This window comes from Miscanthus floridulus, chromosome 14 (assembly GCF_019320115.1).
Source record: "Miscanthus floridulus cultivar M001 chromosome 14, ASM1932011v1, whole genome shotgun sequence".
Classification (NCBI taxonomy): domain Eukaryota; kingdom Viridiplantae; phylum Streptophyta; class Magnoliopsida; order Poales; family Poaceae; genus Miscanthus; species Miscanthus floridulus.
Window position 1 is genome coordinate 193,669 of NC_089593.1, and position 10,163 is coordinate 203,831.

Genomic DNA, 10,163 nt, shown 5'->3' on the forward strand with positions numbered 1-10,163 from the left:
CATAAGCCGACAAATTATCAATAGTATCATCACAAGTGTTTATTACATCACGAATTATAAGACAGAGTCTTCACATAGATATAGCGAAAGTATAAAGAAAAGATCTCTCGCGGAAGCTCCATATCACAGGGATGTCAACTGGTTGACCACAAGTCTAGTAATCCTCAGGAAAGTCATCATTACCATAGCCATCTGTTACCCATCCAGGATTTTTATCCAAATAATGAAAATAAACAAGCATAAGTACATGTCGTAATCAACAAGTGTAACATGGGGTTCATGAGGCTCAAAAGGTTGGACACAGGTTTAACAGCATTCAGCTTTTAGTTGTCACAATTTTAGCATTAGAGTAGCAACAAGAGGTTTCAAAACCCAAGTAAACACATGATCAATGTAAACATGAATAATGAATAGCATAAACAATAATTCTTAGTGATCATCTATTCCATAATGGTTCCAAGGCCGCTCGTGACCGTGAGCACGACTGATATACCAGTTTTACACTCTGCTAGAGGTTGTACACTTTCACTGTGAGTCGTGATTACCCATATCGCCCTAGCGGTTCCATACTCCTTGACCCACTACCAAGGTAAGCAGGCCGGGTTCACTATGAAAGCCTTTCAAAGGTTCGTCTAACAAGTTAGGGCCCATTAGATTCACTCGGCAAACAGATATAGAGCCCCCCTTCCGATGGCACAATGACGCGCAGCCTATACACAAAGGGACAGAGGCCGCACTATACCCGATTCGTCAAGCCATTCTTATGCCAATAAAGGTAACCACTCACAAGCTAGAAAAAGGTCCTCATACTGAGCTAAAGCTCAGAGCCATGTAGCCCTCACAGCTGTACTGTAAGTCCCGAATGATCACTTACAGATAAGTCCTTAGGGAGAGGAATCTGAAGCATTTAGAAAGTAGCTAAATACTCCAGCCCCTGTTTCCAAGTTGCTAAAAAGTCATGTTTTAATGTTTATTGCATATACCATTAGTCAAGTTATAAGATCATGGTTTAATTGAGCACTAGCAACGCTACCCAATTCAAATCCCATAGGTGACAAAGTATAAGTTCAATTCTAGGGAATCCCTATCAAAGTGACACATGCAACATGAGTTTAATGTATTATAGTTGATAGGAAACAAGGATAATCCCATGCTATACTTGCCTTGAACAAACTGCTCCTGCTGATCTTGCTCGTCAAATAATACTCTTGGCCTCCTACGAATTGCTCACCGTCTATACTCGATAACCACAGCAACATACAAGCATCCAGAAGCAATCATGCATAGCAAACAAAAGCTATAGATTAGAACAGTACACCAATCAACATAAAATCAAGATGAAAAGTTTGTAAAATGAATCTACGTCTCGCTACGATCACACAGACGCGAAGATCACAAAAATCGGAACTAAAACGAAGAAGTTATGAATTAAACAAGATTTCCTTTAGTAAAATAATAGATTAAATCTAACCTCGAATTTTAAAAGCTGAAAACATACTTATAAGTAGTATGAACATGTAGATTATGAAATTACGAACCTAACGCAAGTTGAACGGATCAAATCGGAGTTAAAACGGAGATTTTATGGCCTATAGAAGATAGTGGCAATTCTATAAATAAGTGAAACTTGATTCTTGAATTAAAATAAATAAAATCAGGTTTTAAACTGACATAAGGACTGCGGCCACAATTTGCAAAGAAAACAGGGGCTCTTTTGAAAGAATATAAGGACAACGGGTTGAGACCCGAATAGTTGTAATGGCCTTTATGCAAAAGTGACAGCGAATGGGTATGTTCTAATCCTAACCCTTGATTTCAAATCAGACGGCTGGGAGGGAATGGCGTGACCGGCCGGCCGGAACAGAGCCGAGCGCGGTGGCGCCATAGCCGAAAGTGAGCGACGCTCATCGATTTCGGTCTACGGACCACCATTGAACGAAGCAAAGGCACGAGAAGCTAGAGGATATGACGGCGAACTCGTTCGGGTACCTTAGCAAGGTGCAGAGCGGACAAAGACAACGTGGCGCACGGCAAGGTGGACGGCAATGGCGCTGGTGCTAGGTTTGCAGTAGCTTGGCATCTTGGCATGGGCAGCGGCTGGCATTAGAGGGTTAGATGGAGGTGGCATGGCTCGGGGCGGCTATTTAAGGCCGGGAAACATCGTGGCATGCAAGGCAAGGAAGGGAAACGGAGCGAGCACGGACTCACCGGCAGCAGAGTTCGTCTCGGGTATGAGCGAAAGGAAGAAGATAGTGCCTCCGACAGGTGGGGCTAGGCCGATAGTGGGACAAGGGAGGAAAGGACGATGCAGCGCGTCTGGCTAGGCCGGGGCACGTGCTGCTGGGCCGGCGGCAGCGGAGGAGCTGGAACGGGCCACAGAGAAGAGAAGGGAAGCAAGCCACGCGGGAAGCGAAGGAGAGGGGGGACGAACCTGGGCCGGCGCTGAGAAGTGGGCCCGCATGCTAAAAGCAAAGGAGGAGAAGAAATTCCTTTTCCATTTTCAAAACCAATTTCAAAACCAATTTTGAATACCAATTCAATTCAATTTGAAATCCAATTTCCAACCACACAATACAAAAATAATATGCAGCAGCATGAATGCATAAACATGTAGGTAAACCTTATATTTGATTTTAATTTGATTAAAATTATTATATTCCTAAATTCAAATGCTCACAAAAATGAATAATTAAATTATTTTCTCCTATTCTAAAATTATGCAAATTTTAGGGTGTTACAATTCTACCCCCCTTAAAATGAATCTTGTCCTCGAGATTCGGACGATGCTTACTCAAAAAGCTATGGGTATGTCTTCTTCAGATCCTCTTCTCTTTCCCAAGTAGCCTCATCTTCTGTATAACGATTCCACTGAACCTTACACATCTTTATAACTCGGCTCCTTATAACTCTTTCTGCCGTCTCCAAAATCTTTACCAGAAATTCCTCATATGTAAGATCTTCTTTAACTGTAAGCTCTTCTAATGGTATCTGCTCCTCTGGTACACGCAAATACTTCTTTAGTTGAGACACATGGAACACATCATGTACACCTGACAGACTCTCAGGCAATTCCAACTGATAATCTACTTCTCCACGTCTCTCTAAAATCTTAAAAGGTCCAATAATATTAAACTTTCTCACACTTCTCATGGGTGACACTTTTAGGTAGACATAATCTCTGACTTCAAAAACCAATTCTCTTCTCCGAGTGTCAGAATAACTCTTCTGTTGAGACTGAGCCACTCTCAAATGATCTCTAATCATCCTTACTTGCTCTTCTGCGTCTCTTAACACATCTGGTCCGAACACTTGAGTTTCTCCCGTTTGATTCCAAAACAATGGGGTTCTACACTTTCGTCCATACAAAGCTTCAAAAGGTGCCATATTGAGACTCTTCTGATAACTGTTGTTATACGAGAACTCTACATAAGGCAAACTCTTGTCCCAACTCATACCGTGCTGCAATGCATAAGCTCTCAACATGTCCTGTAATATCTGATTAATCCTCTCAATTTGTCCATCTGTCTGAGGATGATATGCTGTACTAAAATTCAACTTTGTTCCCAATGAACTATGTACTTGCTGCCAAAAATGAGATGTAAATTGAGTACCTCGATCAGACACAATTTTCTTAGGAACTCCATGTAGACATACTATTCTTTCCATATATAATTGGGCTAACCTTGGTCCATTATAAGTAGTCTTGACTGCTATAAAGTGAGCAACTTTAGTTAACCGATCCACTATCACCCATATAGAATCATAACCTCCATGAGTATATGGTAACCCAACAATGAAATCCATACCAACTTATTCCCACTTTCACTCAGGTATCTTCATTGGTTGTAATAATCCAGTAGGTCTTTGATGTTCAGCTTTGACCCTCTGACATGTATCATATAAAGCAACATATTCAGCAACATCTCTCTTTAGTCTATACCACCAATACTTCTCTTTCAGATCCAAATACATCTTCATACTCCTAGGATGAATAGAGTAAGCAGATTCATATGCCTCATGAAGAATTGCCTCTCGTATAGCCTTATTCTCAGGCACACATAGTCTTTTCCCAAACCACAGAGTTCCATAGTCATCCATATGGAATCCTGGTGCCATACCAATCACTATGTTTTCCGCTATCTCTTTCAACTTCGCATCCTGTAACTGGCCCTTATGTATTTCTTGCTCTAGTTTAGGCTCCAACACCAACTCCACTGCATTAGTGACAAAGCCCAAGTTTAGTCGCTCAAATTCAGCACATAACTCACTTGACATAGGTGCCACTTACACTTCATTGACATAACTCTTTCTGCTAAGAGCATCGGCAACAATATTCGCCTTTCCAAGATGATAGTGTACCTCTAGATCATAATCTTTAATCAACTCTAACCATCGACGCTGTCTCATATTCAGATCTGTCTGAGTGAAAATGTACTTCAGACTCTTGTGATCAGTATAGATATCACTCTTATGTCTGATAAGATAGTGTCTCCATATTTTCAAAGCATAAACCACTGCTGCTAACTCTAAATCATGGGTAGGATAGTTTAGCTCATGCTTTCTCAACTATCGGGATAAATAAGCCACTACTCTGCCTTCTTGCATAAGAACACATCCGAGACCTTGACGAGATGCATCATAATAGATAGAAAAGCTCTTGCTCAAATCCAGCAAAACCAACACTGGAGCTGTAGTCAACCTCCTCTTCAATTCTTCAAAGTTAGCTTGGCACTTCTCGGTCCACAAAAACTTAGCATTTTTCTCCAACAAAGCTGTCATAGGCTTGGCAAGTTTAGAAAAAACTTCTATGAACCTTCTGTAGTATCTAGCCAATCCCAAGAAACTACGAATCTCTCCCACATCGGTTGGTGGTTTCCAATTCAACACATCTCTCACCTTGCTTGGATCTACTGATATTCCACCATTAGAGACAACATGGCCTAGGAAAGAAACTTCCTTTAACCAAAATTCACACTTGTTCGCTTAGCATACAACTTGTGTTCCCTGAGCTTTTGCAAGACCAACCTTAAATATTCAGCGTGCTCTTCTTCCGTTTTGGAGAATACCAATATATCGTCGATAAATACCACCACAAACTTATCCAAAAACTCCATGAACACCTTATTCATCTGGTACATAAAGTAGGTAGGTGCATTGGTCAAACCAAAGGACATAACGGTGTACTCATACAAACCATACCTCGTAGTAAAAGTTGTCTTGGGTATGTCAGTTGCACGAATCTTCAACTGATGATAACTAGAACGAAGATCAATCTTAGAGAAAACACAAGCACCTCTCAACTGATCAAACAAGTCATCAATTCTAGGTAGCGGGTACTTGTTCTTGATAGTAACCTCATTGAGTGATCGATAATCAACACACATCCTTTGGATACCATCCTTCTTGTCAACAAATATAACTGGTGCTCCCCAGGGTGATGAACTAGGACGAATGAAACCTTTCTCCTATAACTCCTTTATTTGTTTCTTAAGTTCCTCTAGTTCATTAAACCCCATTCTATATGGACGCTTAGCTATAGGTGCAGTTCTAGGTAATAATTCAATAATAAACTTAATGTCACGGTCAAGTGGCATACCTGGCAAGTCCTTGGGAAACACATCTAGAAATTCATCTACTACTGGGTCCTCCTTGTTGACGCGATCATCAAGCTAGTTCACTGTGGCTATCGGCTGCTTCTGCACTACAACATCAACACTAATTCTTTCCACATTCGGTGTGGTCACAACAACTACCTTCTTCTTACACTGAATCACTGCTTGTTGTTGCATCCTCCAATCCATACCCAATATCACATCAATGCCAGAGGTTCTCAACACAATGGGGCTCACTTTGAACTCTACCCCCCTTAAGGATAGACTAGTCGAAAGACAATGGTAGGAAGCTTGCATGCTACCTCCTGGTGAGCTTACTAATATAGGATCTTTCATGGCACATAAGGGGATGCTATTATTTCTAACAAATGCTTGTGATATGAATGAATGTGAAGCTCTAGAATCAAAAAGAATAGTGGCAGGAGTTGAGTTGACATCGAACGTACCGAGCATGACTTCTAGTTCCGCAAGCACCGTCTCTGTAGACACATGATTCACCTTGCCTTTGTTGGGCGCTGGCTTCTGATAACTATTCTGCCTCTATGGGGTCTACTAGTTTGGCTTCTCAGGGCAATTATAAGATAGGTGACCCTCCTTACCACAACGGAAACACTTGTTGGGAGTGCTAGGGACACTAGTCTTCATGGGAGTGCTGTTAGGCGATCCCTGTCATGGTGTCTGCTGACCACTCTGCTGCTGAGGACGTTGATTGCCATTCTGCTGCTGGTATGGTGGACGTTGCTGGTTTGGGTTGCGCTGAGGGTACTGACCACGATTCCCCTGATTGGGTGGTCCTTGGTACCTCTGCTGGAAGCCTTGCTGAGGGTTGGTGCGCGGACGAGTATTACTTCCAGAGGCCTGTCCCTGAAGCCTCCTCTTCTTGGCCTCCATCTCTTTGCACTTATTATCAATAACAATTGCGTGATTCACCAGTGTCTGGAAATTGGAGTATGTATTGGACATAAGCTAGAGTTGTAGACCATCATACAAACCCTTGAGAAAACAACGTTGCTTATCAGCATCATCAGCCACCTCCTTCAGGGCGTAACGTGACAACTGAGCAAATTTGTCACGATACTCAGCTATAGACATAAATCCCTGTTTCAGAGCTCGGAATTCCTCCTGCTTCAGCTCTATCAATCCTTCAGGTAAGTGGTAGGATCTAAAATTCTCTCTAAATTCCTGCCAGGTGATAGGGGGAGCATTAGTGGGACGTCCATACTCGAATGCCTCCCACCAGTCTTGAGCTTGTCCCTGAAGTTGTCCTGACACGTACAACACCTTCTGCTGGTCATCGCACTGTGCTATGTTGAGTTGCTTTTCCACTACACAAAGCCATTCATCTACTTCCAGTGGATCAGTGGTATGAGAAAACACCGGGGGACGGCCCTTCAAGAATTCACCACGCTTGTCACGCGGTGATCCACCAATTGGTTGATTCTGCTGATTCTGCACTAGAGCTTGAATAATCTATGTCTGTACCGCCAGAAGCTGCTCAATAGTAGGTGGCGGTGGTGGTGGTGGATGTGGGGGAACACCTCCATGACCTAGGCCTCTTCCACTTTCAGACATCTGATATCCCACACAAATATTCAAAATTTAGAGATTTCCTAATTATAAACACTTATAGAGATATAGAATATATTCTGAAAATTTTCTGGACGAGTTCCAACATCAGCAGCTCGATAAAACCATCATATCTTGAGTTCCAGATATCCAAAAGAGGCGTGCTTTACATGGTTGGAAAACTTAAGAAATTATCTACAACTTTTATTCAAACCACATTCCAAGATTCTGTGGTTAGGTTGCTCAAAAATAGGACACAACCGAACAGTTCCAGATTTCCAGACTGCACAGAAACTTCAATTTGAAACAGCTATATCTCTCAAACCAGATCAGACATAGGGATGGTTCCAGAGGCATTGGCAATATACTTAAGTCTAGTTGTTTCCATAAAAATTTCATAATTTTTGGTCGAGTAGATTTAGATTGGCATTGAGATAAGGGCAAACTGCTCCGAAAAACAGATCCCAGAGAATTTGATGTACCAAACCCAACTATTTATTTATTGACCCAAACTTCAATATTCTTAACTATGAAACTTGCGGACATTCCCTCAAAATTCCAGCACTCATTACAAAAATCCAACTTACACATAAACTTAATAACAAATCAACTAGGCACACCAATGTTCACACCACACTTCTAGACTCAACTTAACTCAAATTGACCCGTGCTACTAACGTATTTATTACATAAGGGACTCTAAACTCCTATGGTGACGAACTCTAGGTAGCTTTCTCATAGATCTTGGGCATCTTGAGTTGGGTCCTATACTCATCAAGCTGTCTTGCAACCCGTTTGCGAGCCTTCTTTTCCTTTTCCAATTCTTCCTTAAGGACATCATTCTTCTGGAATATCTCCCTAGCAAAATGGACCATCACCTTTGTAGTCGTATCAAGACCTTGAGGCTCCATCATCTCCCATCCTTCTTTTTCAGGGTCACGACGAGGAAGAAACCTAAATTGACCTTCCTTCATTTTCTCAAATCATCGAAGATGGTATATCATACAAGCTTCATAGGCTGCATCCTCCATACTTTCCTCCATAGTGGCACGACTCACCAGGTGAGTGTGACTGGTTTCCACCATACGAGCCTTCCTAACTTCATCCCAACCAGTGACAAACAAGTCTGTCTTCCAGTATGTGGCTTCTTCCAGTATGTGGCTTCTTGGGGGTGCCGGTACTCGGTGCAACGATATTGCACAGAGGGACACAAGTCGGAGTAGTAGCATACAAGCACTGTCATGAGTAGGGAATGGAAGTAGGCCGTGTCATCCCCATGCTTGAAATAGAACTCCTTGGTCCACCCCACACCTAGGGGATGATTTCCTTCAGCGAAGCATGGTCCTCTATAGCTAATGCGGGCGGTCTTGTTGGAACGAGGCATCTACAGAATTAGATTTAGTTAGAATAGAAGCAAAATTTTCATAATAGAGTGAGGCAAAAGAAGCATAAAACTTTAGCAAATACAAGGGTGAGATGGAAAGCATGAAATAAGTGAAGCAAAAGAAGCTAAAACGACCATTGCTAACAAGGCCTGCGTCCTACAGTCAACACAGCTCTAATACCAATCTGTCACACCCGATTTTAAGGATAAAATGGGATGCATAATCTTATATGCGCCCAGAGATCAGTCACACACATAAGCCGACAAATTATCAATAGTATCATCATAAGTGTTTATTACATCACGAATTATAAGACAGAGTCTTCACATAGATATAGCGGAAGTATAAAGAAAAGATCTCTCGCGAAAGCTCCATATCACAAGGACGTCAACTGGTTGACCACAAGTCTAGTAATCCTCAGGAAAGTCATCATTACCATAGCCATCTGTTACTCATTCGGAATTTTTATCCAAATAATGAAAATAAACAAGCATAAGTACATGTCGTACTCAACAAGTGTAATATGGGGTTCATGAGGCTCAAAAGGCTGGACACAGGTTTAAGAGCATTCAGCTTTTAGTTGTCACAATTTTAGCATAAGAGTAGCAACAAGAGGTTTCAAAACCCAAAGTAAAACACATGATCAATGTAAACATGAATAATGAATAGTATAAACCAATAATTTTTAGTGATCATCTATTCCATAAGGGTTCCAAGGCCGCTCGTGACCGTGAGCATGGCTGATATACTAGTTTTACACTCTACAGAGGTTGTACACTTTCACTGTGAGTCGTGATTTACCCTTTCGCCTGAGGCGGCCAACCTCTTGACCCACTACCAAGGAAGGTCGGCAGGGTTCACTATGAAACATTTCAAAGGTTCGTCTAATAAGTTAGGGCCGCTAGATTCACTCGACAAACAGATATAGAGCCCCCCTTCCCGATGGCACAATGACGCGCAACCTATACACAAGGGGACAGAGGCCGCACTATACCCGATTCGTCAAGCCATTCTTACGCCAATAAAGGTAACCACTAACAAGCTAGAAAAGGTCCTCATGCTGAGCTAAAGCCAGAGCCATATAGCCCTCACAGTTGTACTGTAAGTCCCGGATGTTCGTTTACAGATAAGTCCTTAGGGAGAGGAATCTTGAGCACCGTAAAAATAGCCCTACGTTCTAGCCCCTGGTTCCATGTTGCTAAAAAGTCATATTTTAATGTTTATTGCATATACCATTAGTCAAGTTACAAGATCATGGTTTAATTGAGCACCAGCAAAGCTACCCAATGCAAATCCCATAGGTGACAAGGTATAAGTTCAATTCTAGGGAATCCCTATCAAAGTGACACATGCAACATGAGTTTAATGTATTATAGTTGATAGGAAATAAGGATAATCCCATGCTATACTTGCCTTGAACAAACTGCTCCTTCTCGTCAAAACAATACTCTTGGTCTCCCACGAATTGCTCGCCGTCTATACTCGATAACCACGGCAACATACAAGCATCCAGAAGCAATCATTCATAGCAAACAAAAGCTATAGATTCGAACAGTACACCAATCAACATAAAATCAAGATGAAAAGTTTGTAAAACGAA